At 47.3% G+C, this 10,251-nt stretch overlaps 1 pseudogene; it reads left to right on the top strand.

The window, feature by feature from the left end:
- The first annotated feature begins 2,371 nt into the window (after window positions 1-2,371).
- LOC109571857 (putative killer cell immunoglobulin-like receptor like protein KIR3DP1) lies at window positions 2,372-10,147 on the top strand (annotated as a pseudogene).
- Window positions 10,148-10,251: the final 104 nt, after the last annotated feature.

Genomic DNA, 10,251 nt, shown 5'->3' with positions numbered 1-10,251 from the left:
ATTGATATCTGTGGTTTAAAAGAAGATACGCAGATGGCCAACAGGCATATGAAGAGATGCTCAGCATTGCTCATTAGTAGAGAAAGGCAAATCGACACTGCAAGGAAGTACCACCTCATACCGATCAGAATGGCCAACATTAGACAGTTGCCGAATAATAGATGCTGGAGAGGGTGTGGAGAAGAGGGAAACCCTCTTACATTGTTGGGGGGAGTGGAAACTGGTGCAGCCACTGCAGAAAACAGTATGGAAGTTCCTCAAAAAAAGTAAAAACAGAGTTTCCATATGATCCAACAATTCCAGTACCAAGCATATACCTGGAAAAAAACTATACCTTGAAATGACTCATGCACCCCTATGCCTATAGCAGCAAAACTTACAATAGCCAAGACATGGGAACAGCCTAATTATCCACTGACAGATGATTGGATAAAGAAGATGTATATGCTTATACAGACAGAGAATGGAATACCACTCAGACATTAAAAAAATGAAATCATGCCATTTTCAGCAGCATGGATGAACCTCGAGATTAACATATTAAGTGAAGTAGACAGAAAGAGAAAGACAATTTTCTGTGATATCACCCATGTGTGGAATCTAAAAGGAACATATCAATGAAACAGGAACAGACTCACAGACATAGAGAACAGGCACAGACATACAGAACAGGCTTGTGGTTGCCAAGGAGAGAAGGACCGGGAGCTTGGGATTAGCAGATGAAATCTGTTTATACATAGAATGGATAAAGAATGAGGTCCTACAGTATGGCACAGGGAATTTTATTCAGTATCCTGGCATAAATCATAAAGGAAAGAATATATATGTCGAGCTGAATCACTGTGCTGTACAGCAGAAATGAACTATACTACAATAATTTTTTTTAATTTTTAAAAATTTGTGGTTTCGACATCTGCAATGAAACATTAATGGCAGTAAAAATGCACAAACTGAAATGACAAAGAATACAGACCAATTCTGAAACATGATATTAAGTAAATAAGAGGAAATTTTAAGAAAAGCGACTGTACTGTTACTCCATTACATACATAATGATCAAGGGGAGACCAGATTTATTACTTACAAAGCATCACTAATCTTAACGACCCCCACCCCCAGTAAAATGGTGTGGAATCGCTGCCCTTACTGAGGTTCTTTCCTGTCTATGAACAACAGCTGAACTGGGTGTATGTCTGCCCTTGGAGTCCTGAAACAGCTGGGCCATTTTGCCCCAGTTTGGAGTTGATTGTTCTGGACACACTCCTCACTCAAGCATTTTGGAGCTTGGAAGTCTCTACTTGACATATTTGTGTACCTTTGAGTATCTAGGAAGTAAGGTTGTCCACCTTTTCAGGCAGAACAAATCCCCCTCCCAAAAAAACACCACAGTCATCTTTACACACATTATCTTTGTGTACATGTGTGGTCCTTGGATTGGAAAGGGAGGAAGAGAGAGAGATAGAGAGTGTTGTGTGTGCAAAGTTTCCACTCACAGTCACGAAATAATTTCAGATGAAGAAGAGTCAGAGAAAGACAAATATCACATGATATCATTTATTTGTGACATCTAAAAAAAATGAACTTATTTACAACACAGACTCACAGAGAATGAACTTACGGTTACCAGGGGAATAGTGTCAGGGGGAGGTTAGATTGGAAGTTTGGGACTGACGTATACACAAGGCTATATTAAAAACGCATGACCACAGGGACCTACTGTATAAAACAGAGAATTCTACATAATATTCTGTAACTACCTAAGTGGGAAAAGAATTTGAAAAGCAATAGATGCATGTATATGTATCACTGATTCACTTTGTTGTACATCTGAAACTAACACAGTTAGTTTCTTAATCACATATATTACAATATAGAATTTTTTCATATGTTCAAAGAGCCATAATATGCATTTCTGGTCCTCCCATAACCCAGCGGGATGGTTTGGGGAGAAGGAGGGTTCAGGATAGGGAACACGTGTACCTGTGCCAGATTCATGTTGATATATGGCAAAACCAATACAATATTGTAAAGTTTAAAAATAAAAGAAAATAAAGGGAAAAATAGGGGAAAAAAAGAATGCAGAATAAAAGTATTAATGAGTCTTTAATTGGCAACCTGAACTGAGCCTGACATATGAGGTGGGAACATGTGATTTCTCTTCTTTGAAGAGTTAAGGTTAATGAGATTTATCATGAGCTTGGGAAAAGCATCCTGCATGGTATACACTGAATCACCGTTACTACTTCCTAAAGGCAGTAAGATCTGTCTGAATCCTCTTAGGTTTATAGTGTTTAGGGAAACAGAAAGTGACGATCGGGTCATGAGGCATGCTCCGTGATGCGGCTCAGGTCAGACTTCCATCCCTGGAGTGAGAAAAGGCTGGCCATCTTCCCATGTGACATGACCCAGGCTGACTGTAACAACAACACCGCCTGCTTCCGCATCCTGTGCCTCTGTCAGCTTTGCTCAGTTCTGCCTCCTGTCTCACAGAAGCAGAGCCATGTGCCCCACACTCCTCAGCCTCCTGAGTCTCGGTGAGTCCAGAAAGACACAGTCGGAGAGGGTTATGGTGGAAACCGGGGGGTCTTCACACCACTGACCAGGTTCCCTGGATGAGGGTGCAAGGAGCGTGAGGTCCATCAGGACAAGCCTTCTCTGACATGCTTTTCCTTCTAGGATTCTATGTGAGTCTGGAACTGGGCAGCTGTGGGTGAGTCCTCCCCATCCCTTATTTCTCTGTTGAGCAAAGTAGTTGGGGCTGATGCAGATGACACTGGGGGCCGGGGTGAGACCCCTGTCAGTACAGCGAGAGCCGTGTGTCCTGTGGATCCCAGGTCCTCCTATTGGCCTTGATAGTCATCTTCGCTCTCCCTAGAGGTTAGTCCAGCTCTGGACTCTGGACCTGAAGGCACAGTGTGAAGTCTGGGAGCTGGGAGCTAGGCCCACTGAGTGCCATTTCTATCATGAGAGGGGAGCAAGAGGCTGAAGCCCACAGACCCTCCCCCACAAGCTGGCTCCTGGCATCTCCAACTGGCCCTTAACAACAGGATCTACAGAACCGCCCACTAGACCTGACCCCAGGGAAGCGTCTGGTCATCAGGCAGGGCCACTTGGACCTTGTCACACATTTGATGTAGGTTAGTTAACAAAGGAGCGAGGTTCAAGGTTTACTTCCTTCTTTTTAGTCTAGTGGCTTTTTCACTGCTTTGTTGTGTTAGTGTTAGTCAGTCATGTCCTACTCCTTTTGACCCCATGGACTGTAGCTCACCAGGCTCCTCTGTCCATAGGATTCTCCAGGCAAGAATATGGAGGTGGTTGCCATTTCCTTATCCAGGGGATCTTGCCATCTCAGGGACTGAACCCTGGTCTCCTGCCTTGCAGGAAGATTCTTTACCATTTTGAGCTACAACAAATGCAACAGGGAAGTCCTTTTGCTTCTTGTCCATGCATCAATTTTTCTGTGGTATTTTATTTTGCCTTCATCATGCAGCTTGTGAGATCTTTCCCTGATCAGGGTTTCAACTTGGGCCCTTGGCAGAGAAAGTGCCAAGTCCTAACCACTGTACAGCCCAGGTTTTTTGTGTTTTGAGAGAAAGGTTCTCAACATTTTGTCAACCCAAGGAGTGATTCATGTCCTGAGAATTTCCATGATGTCCATCCTGGATTGACTGTATCTCTGTCTGTCCCCAAGCCCCAGGTGTCCTTGAGCATCAGGGTGATGCACTTTAGGGGAGGAGAGTTCAAAGAATTAAAGGGGAAGCCCACCCACGAGGGCTGTGGGGAGAGCTGACTGTTCCCATTTTCTACTCAAAGCCTGTGTCTCCTTCTCTCCTAGGTGAATAGGAGAAGCTGTCTTTGTCCGCCTGGCCAAGCCCCGTGGTTCCCTTAGGACAGACTGTGACTCTTCAGTGTCACTCCCATTCCCCACTTGAGAGATTCAGACTGTTCAAAAGAGATGGGAAAAGGCGTTTGCCTGAGCTCCAAGGAGATCATTTCAATAACTTCACCCTTGGCCCGGTGACCGGAGAACATGCCGGGTCCTACACATGTTCTGAAGCCTACTGGTCTGCACCCAGTGACCCCCTGCAGATTGTGGTCTCAGGTAGGAGGGGTCCAGCCCAGCCCAGTACAGCCGTGCCTGCAGGTAATCCTACCCTAGGTCCACTTGCCCGTGCAGAGCAAGACTTCCTCAGGACCCCCAGCCAGGACCAAACCAGGGAAAGAGAACCCACTCTGAGAGTTTAAACTCAGGGTGTCGAATAGAGGGATGGGGTGCCCCAGGGCAGGAAGGAGGAGCCTCCCTAGGCATGAGTTAGACAGGATGCTGCCACTGCCTGCCAGCAGGGAGGATGGGGCACGACCCTGATCCAGCACCTGCCACCTGGTAGGGAGCTATAATCCCATTTGAAGGAGCTGGAGCCCCAGGGAAAAGTCCCAGGAATGTCTCAGAGGCATGAGGTGGGGACACAGATGGGAAAATGTTCCCTTTTCTCCACCTCCACCCCAATGTCCTGCAGTCAGCGCCCACATTCTAGATGAGTGTGAAGGGAGCCAGGGTATGCATCCTCAGACCCACCCCAGCCGCCACCACGCATATTAGGGATGGGATGAAGCTGAGAGCATGGTAACCCACTCCAGTATTCTCAACTGGAGAATCCCATGGGCAGAGGAGCCTGGCTGGCTACAGTCCATGGAGTTGCACAGAGTCGGACTCAACTGAAGTGACTGAGTAAGCATGCATGAACCCCAGAGCAGATCCAACAGCTAAAGAGCTTAGAATGAGCACAGAGGAGGCAGAGGTCTTGAACAAAAAGAAACATGAGCCAAAGTCCAAGAACAAGGCTAAAGAGAATGCAACAAAACACACAGGAAGGGTAATTGGCTCCGCTGGTAAATGGGGAGGAGTTTTACACCTTCAGATGTCAGCGGAAGGGCCAAGGTGGGTGACTCACTGAAGCTCACAACCTTTTGTTCCTAGGTGTGTTCAAAAAACCCTCCATCTCAGCCCACCCAGGGCCCCTCGTGCAGCAGGGAGACAATGTGACCCTCCGCTGTCACTCACTGGTGATGTTTGACAAGTTTATCCTGCACCATGAAAACAGCACAGGGCATTTCCAGAGACATGGAGAGATGCTCACTGGTGGGTATGCCCCAGCTGACTTCTCCATTGGCCCCATGACTTTGGCGAGTGCCGGCACCTACAGATGCTACGGCTCTCTCAGAAGATCCCCCTATGAGTGGTCAGCCCCCAGCGACCCCGTGGACATCATGATCACAGGTGAGTGTGGCCATACATCCCTTCTGCTCTCTGTGTCACAGAAGGTCTGGTGTCCAGTCCAGCATCAGTACTGGGAGAGAATGACAGGCGTGCAGAGACACTCACAAACTCAGGAGAGGGAACAAACCAGAGAGAGAGGAGGTGTGAACACGGAAGGGAAAAGAGAACCGAGTCCCTGCCATGTGCTAAGAAGACACAGCTGGTGACAGACTGAAGGACCAAGAACATGAAAGAACGACCAATAGAGAAAAATGAACCAGAGCAGGGACCCAGGAAATTCCCCGCTCAGGCAGCCAACGATGGTTGGTTAAGGGGTTGGTTTCCTGCTTTCATGTCAGAGCTCCCTTCCTCTGTCAGCAGCACATTGTGGTACCAGACGCCCTTGCTGTCCAGCCCCTGGGTGATCGTGATGGAGGTTGACACCCTGACATTGCTCAGCGTCGCGGTTTAACGCGTCCTTCTGCACAAAGGGGCGGGGGGAGTGGTCCCTCCAACCATCCCCGCTAAACCATCCCTTCCAGCCCTTGGGGGTGGGCAGGGCAGCGCTGAACACGCCCTCAAGAAAGAGGTGGTCAAAGATTAATGAGATTCTGGCAATTTTCACTCCATAATCTCTTCTTCTGGGTCAATGCCATGTTTGCTGATGGTCCCCAGCAGTAGTTAGTAGTCTATTTAGTAGTAGTCTGCTTATTTCAAGAGAATGGCACATCTGGTTGATTTTTATAATTTATTTTATCTTATTTATGTTTGTTGAAGTCTAGTTGATTTCAGATGTTGTTAATTCCTGTTGTACAACAGAGTGATTCAGTTATTCATATACATATATTCTTTCTTTAAAAAAGAATATTAAATGACAATCCATTTTAAAAATTATTTATTTTTTAAAAGGATTTTAAATGACACTCCATTTTTAAAGTTATTTCTAAGTTTTCTTTTTTTATTTATTATTTTTTTAACTTTACAATATTGTATTGGTTTTGCCATATATCAACATGAATCCACCACAGGTATACATGTGTTCCCCATCCTGTACCCTCCTCCCTCCTCCCTCCCCATACCATCCCTCTGGGTCGTCCCAGTGCACCAGCCCCAAGCATCCAGTATCGAGATTCGAACCTGGACTGGTGACTCGTTTCATATATGATATTATACATGTTTCAATGCCATTCTCCCAAATCAACCCACCCTCTCTGTGCTGGGTACCCCTTACTGTGGGGCTTTCTCTCCTGGCGGTGGGCGGCCTTCTCATTGCAGTGCTGCTCTTGTTGCACACTTCAGGCTTTAGTCCTCTACTTAGGAGTAGAGTTACTTTGTGCTTTAAGATCAAGCTCTCCTCCTTCCAGGTCTGTCCAAAAAACCCTCTCTCTCAGCCCAGGGGGGCTCCATGGTGAGGTCAGGAGAGAACGTGACCTTGGTCTGCAGCTCCGAGAGTGCCTTTGACCAGTTCCATTTGCTCAGGGAGGGGGTGAACCTTGGACGCCATCTCGCTGGAGGGCAGAGCCCCCGCAGAGCACTCCAGGCAGAGTTCCCTCTGGGTCCTGGGACCCCAGCCCACAGCGGGGTCTACAGGTGTTACGGCTCTTTCACTCGCTCTCCCTACTCGTGGTCAAACTCCAGCGACCCACTGTTCCTGTCTGTCACAGGTGAGCAACCTCTTCCTGGCCCATGCTTTGTTGTTCCTGTTCAGACGCTATGTTGTCCAACCCTTTGCCACCCTGAGGACTGCAGCACAACAGACTCCTCTATCCTTCACTATCTCCTCCACATGGATCACAGCCTTGTAGTGGTGAAGGGGCCTTCGTACTTCAGTGAAGCTATGAGCCAGTCATGCAGGGCCACCCAAGCCTGACAGATCATAGTGAAGAGTCCTGACAAAACATGGTCCCCTGGAGGAGGAAATGGCAACTCATTCCAGTATTCTTGCCTGCAGAACTCATGAAGAGTCCCATGCTTTACAATATACACAATGAGATTGCACTGGGCAAAAAGCCCATTTGGGTTTTTGCATAACAGCTTACTGTATCATGAACTCTATATCAAGGGCTCCATGCTGGTGTCAGGGCAACCTTAGGGCTTCTGGAGAAATGGAGGCAATGAGAACCAGAGAGGAAGAGAGATGGTAGATGGCATCTCAACTCTCTTCCACTTCCTGTATGGATGCTCCACATCACAGTCCTGTCTATCCAGGCAATAAAGAAAAGGGTCAGGGTAGACCCAGGGGGAGGAGAGGCTGGGCTCATTCGGGAAGATCAGAGATTACATTGGCCACTTGCTCTTAATGTTTTCCCAGAAGCACCTCTGACATACAGGTGATATCGCAATTAAGGAGCATAAATACTCATTCCCGTAGCAGAGAGAATGTCTCTTGCTTACAGCTGTCTTTCACCAGGCATATTCTTCCTGCCTCCTTCCACCATCCCTTCTCCAGGATGGAGGTTCTACTCAGTGCATTCACGGGGAGGAACCAGAAGCTCTGCCCTCCCCCATCAAGGCTCTGAGAGATGACAGAGTCAAGGACAGGCAGGAAGTCAACCTTCCAGAAAGAATAGTCCTCATTCAGTCAGTATTTGGACGTTTACTTCTTCACCCCTTCTGTCTTTTTCCCCCTAGGATCCACTACGAGTACTTGCCCGTCAACCTTGGATCCACACACCACAGAAGGTAAGCAAGATGGTCTCCTATCTCAGCAAATTTCTGAGAAGACAGAGGGTTCCTGTGTGAGTGTTAGTTCTACCACCTCCCAGGTCTGTGACTTTGGGCTCCTCAACGTCCCTGTCATGTCAGCATTTGAGACCGTGGTCTGCCTAGAACCAGAGAGGGCATTGAGCTGCTCATGTTCTGTGACTGAAATTTTCTAAATTGAACAAAGCAGGTCAGAGTGACATAACCCCATGCTTAAGGGAGATACTCACCCTCCCTCCACCAGGATCTTTGGGGATGGATGGCAGGGCAAGCAGAGAATTTTAGGGAGCGCCTTATATATGTTATTCCTCTTAGTATTTTGTGAACTAAGCATTCCACAGGTCAGAAATAAAAGTGTCATATCTTCTTGAGGATTCCATTCCAGGTCTATGTGGATGGAGGGGGAAATGTATTGTGGATTAAAGGTTCTCCATTCATGCAAAATCACCATGCCATGTCATATGGGGCAGCAGAGAAAAACTGCTTCGGTGCCTGGGGGACCTTGGTTCAGACATCTGCTGGTCTTGCGTGGCCTCTTTACTTCATCCACTGCTAGCATCTCTCCTGGATGCTTTGGTACCTCCTGGGAGTGGAGACCATACTTATCAGGTTGAGAGCTGCTGACAGTTTGACACAAGGATACATTAAACCCAGTGTGTTGGGGCACAGCGTGTGCAATGAATACCCAGACCTTCTACCGTTTGCTTGTTGGCAGAAGCACAGCTTTCTCAAGCACACTCCAGCACGTGGTACATTGTCCTTGGGCTTGTCATAGCCTTCACCTCTACCAGCATCATCCTCGCTGCTCTTGTCTGTCACTGGTGTTCTACCCAAAACCGTAAGTCTGAAGGTGGTGAGCTCAGCATCATCTGACCCAGGGGGAGGTGGGCTCATAGCAGAGAATGGCATGTTCACTTCCTGTAGGTTAAAAACTGACTTCCGTTGTTGTAATCCCTGATGGAACATCTTCCAGAGACCCATGGAACCCTGTTCTTTTTATGAAACTATGTGTTGATTTATTCTTGGCTGCATCAGGTCTTGGCTGCAGCATGGGGGATCCTCATTGTGGTGCTGGGGTGCAGTTCAAGGCTCCAGAGCTCATGGGCTCAGCACTTGCAGCATCGAGGATACTTTCTTCAAAGCATGTGGGATCTCAGTTCTCCCACCAGGGATAGAACCCACATTCCCTGAACTGGAAGGTTGACTCTTAATCCTTGGGCCGCCAGGGACATTCCAAACCCTGTTCTTCCCTTCAACTACAACCATCCATTTTTCTCCCCTACATGATCTTGGGAATCTGCTGATATGTAGAAGAGGATGGTCCATAACAGAAGACATAGGATGGGTCTGTGGGTTTGCACAGGTTCCTCAGACAGTCCATGATGACTGGGCATGTATATGGAATGTTTTGTTTTGTTTTGTTTTCATTTAGTAGAGTAGACAGGCTCAGCAACCTGGGGCACACCCCTGCCTTTTTCTGGCTTTGATGTAACTATCAAAGTTACGGAGGTCTGGAATAACTGCCTCCACCCCGAAGAGCCTTGACTCTCTTCCATTTTCAGATGTTGCCATCATGGAAGGAGAGCCCATGGAAGCCAGAATAGTGAATGGCGAGGTGAGTCCTCCCAGCCCAAACCCTTGCCATAGTCTGAGCCCCTCCAATGCCCAATGCCCCAGCCTTTGAAGACCACATCTCAGTCCATCATTCTCACTTCTCTCCTCTCAGGACTCTGCAGCAGAAGACGTGATATACGCTCACTTGGACCTCAGGACCCTCTCCGAGAGACGGTTCACTCCCACTCCCCTGAGGCCCATGCACACCTCCGCCGAGCCCATTATCTATGAGTAATTCAACATAAACCAAGACCGTGCTGAGCCCTGACCTGGCCCCATCCTCTGAGTACACAGAGTCTTACAAATCAAGGACCTAGATCTCTTGTTAAAGGGGTTCCTCATGGACACTCCTCCTCCAAAGCAGCCCAGCAGCTCTGAGGTGAGGAGTGGAGTCCAAGAACTACAGTATCATCTTCAAAAGTCCCACCACCTCTTAATGATCTCCTGGCTATTCTAGGACTCTATTGTAACTAACTCACCTTTTGGGGAGATGCTATAATCAATCGCTCATACTAGGTAGCTTATCATGATCACCCTACTTTTTATAAAATTCCAATAAAGCATAAAAAATTTGCCAGTTGACTCTTCAAATTATTCCGTTTAAAATAAAACAAAATGAATAAAAGTAAACCCCTTTATTCAGTAACATTTTACAAGGGTAAACTTATTTACAAGAC

Source organism: Bos indicus, chromosome 18 (assembly GCF_029378745.1).
Source record: "Bos indicus isolate NIAB-ARS_2022 breed Sahiwal x Tharparkar chromosome 18, NIAB-ARS_B.indTharparkar_mat_pri_1.0, whole genome shotgun sequence".
Classification (NCBI taxonomy): domain Eukaryota; kingdom Metazoa; phylum Chordata; class Mammalia; order Artiodactyla; family Bovidae; genus Bos; species Bos indicus.
This window is presented reverse-complemented; position numbering and strand designations above follow the sequence as displayed.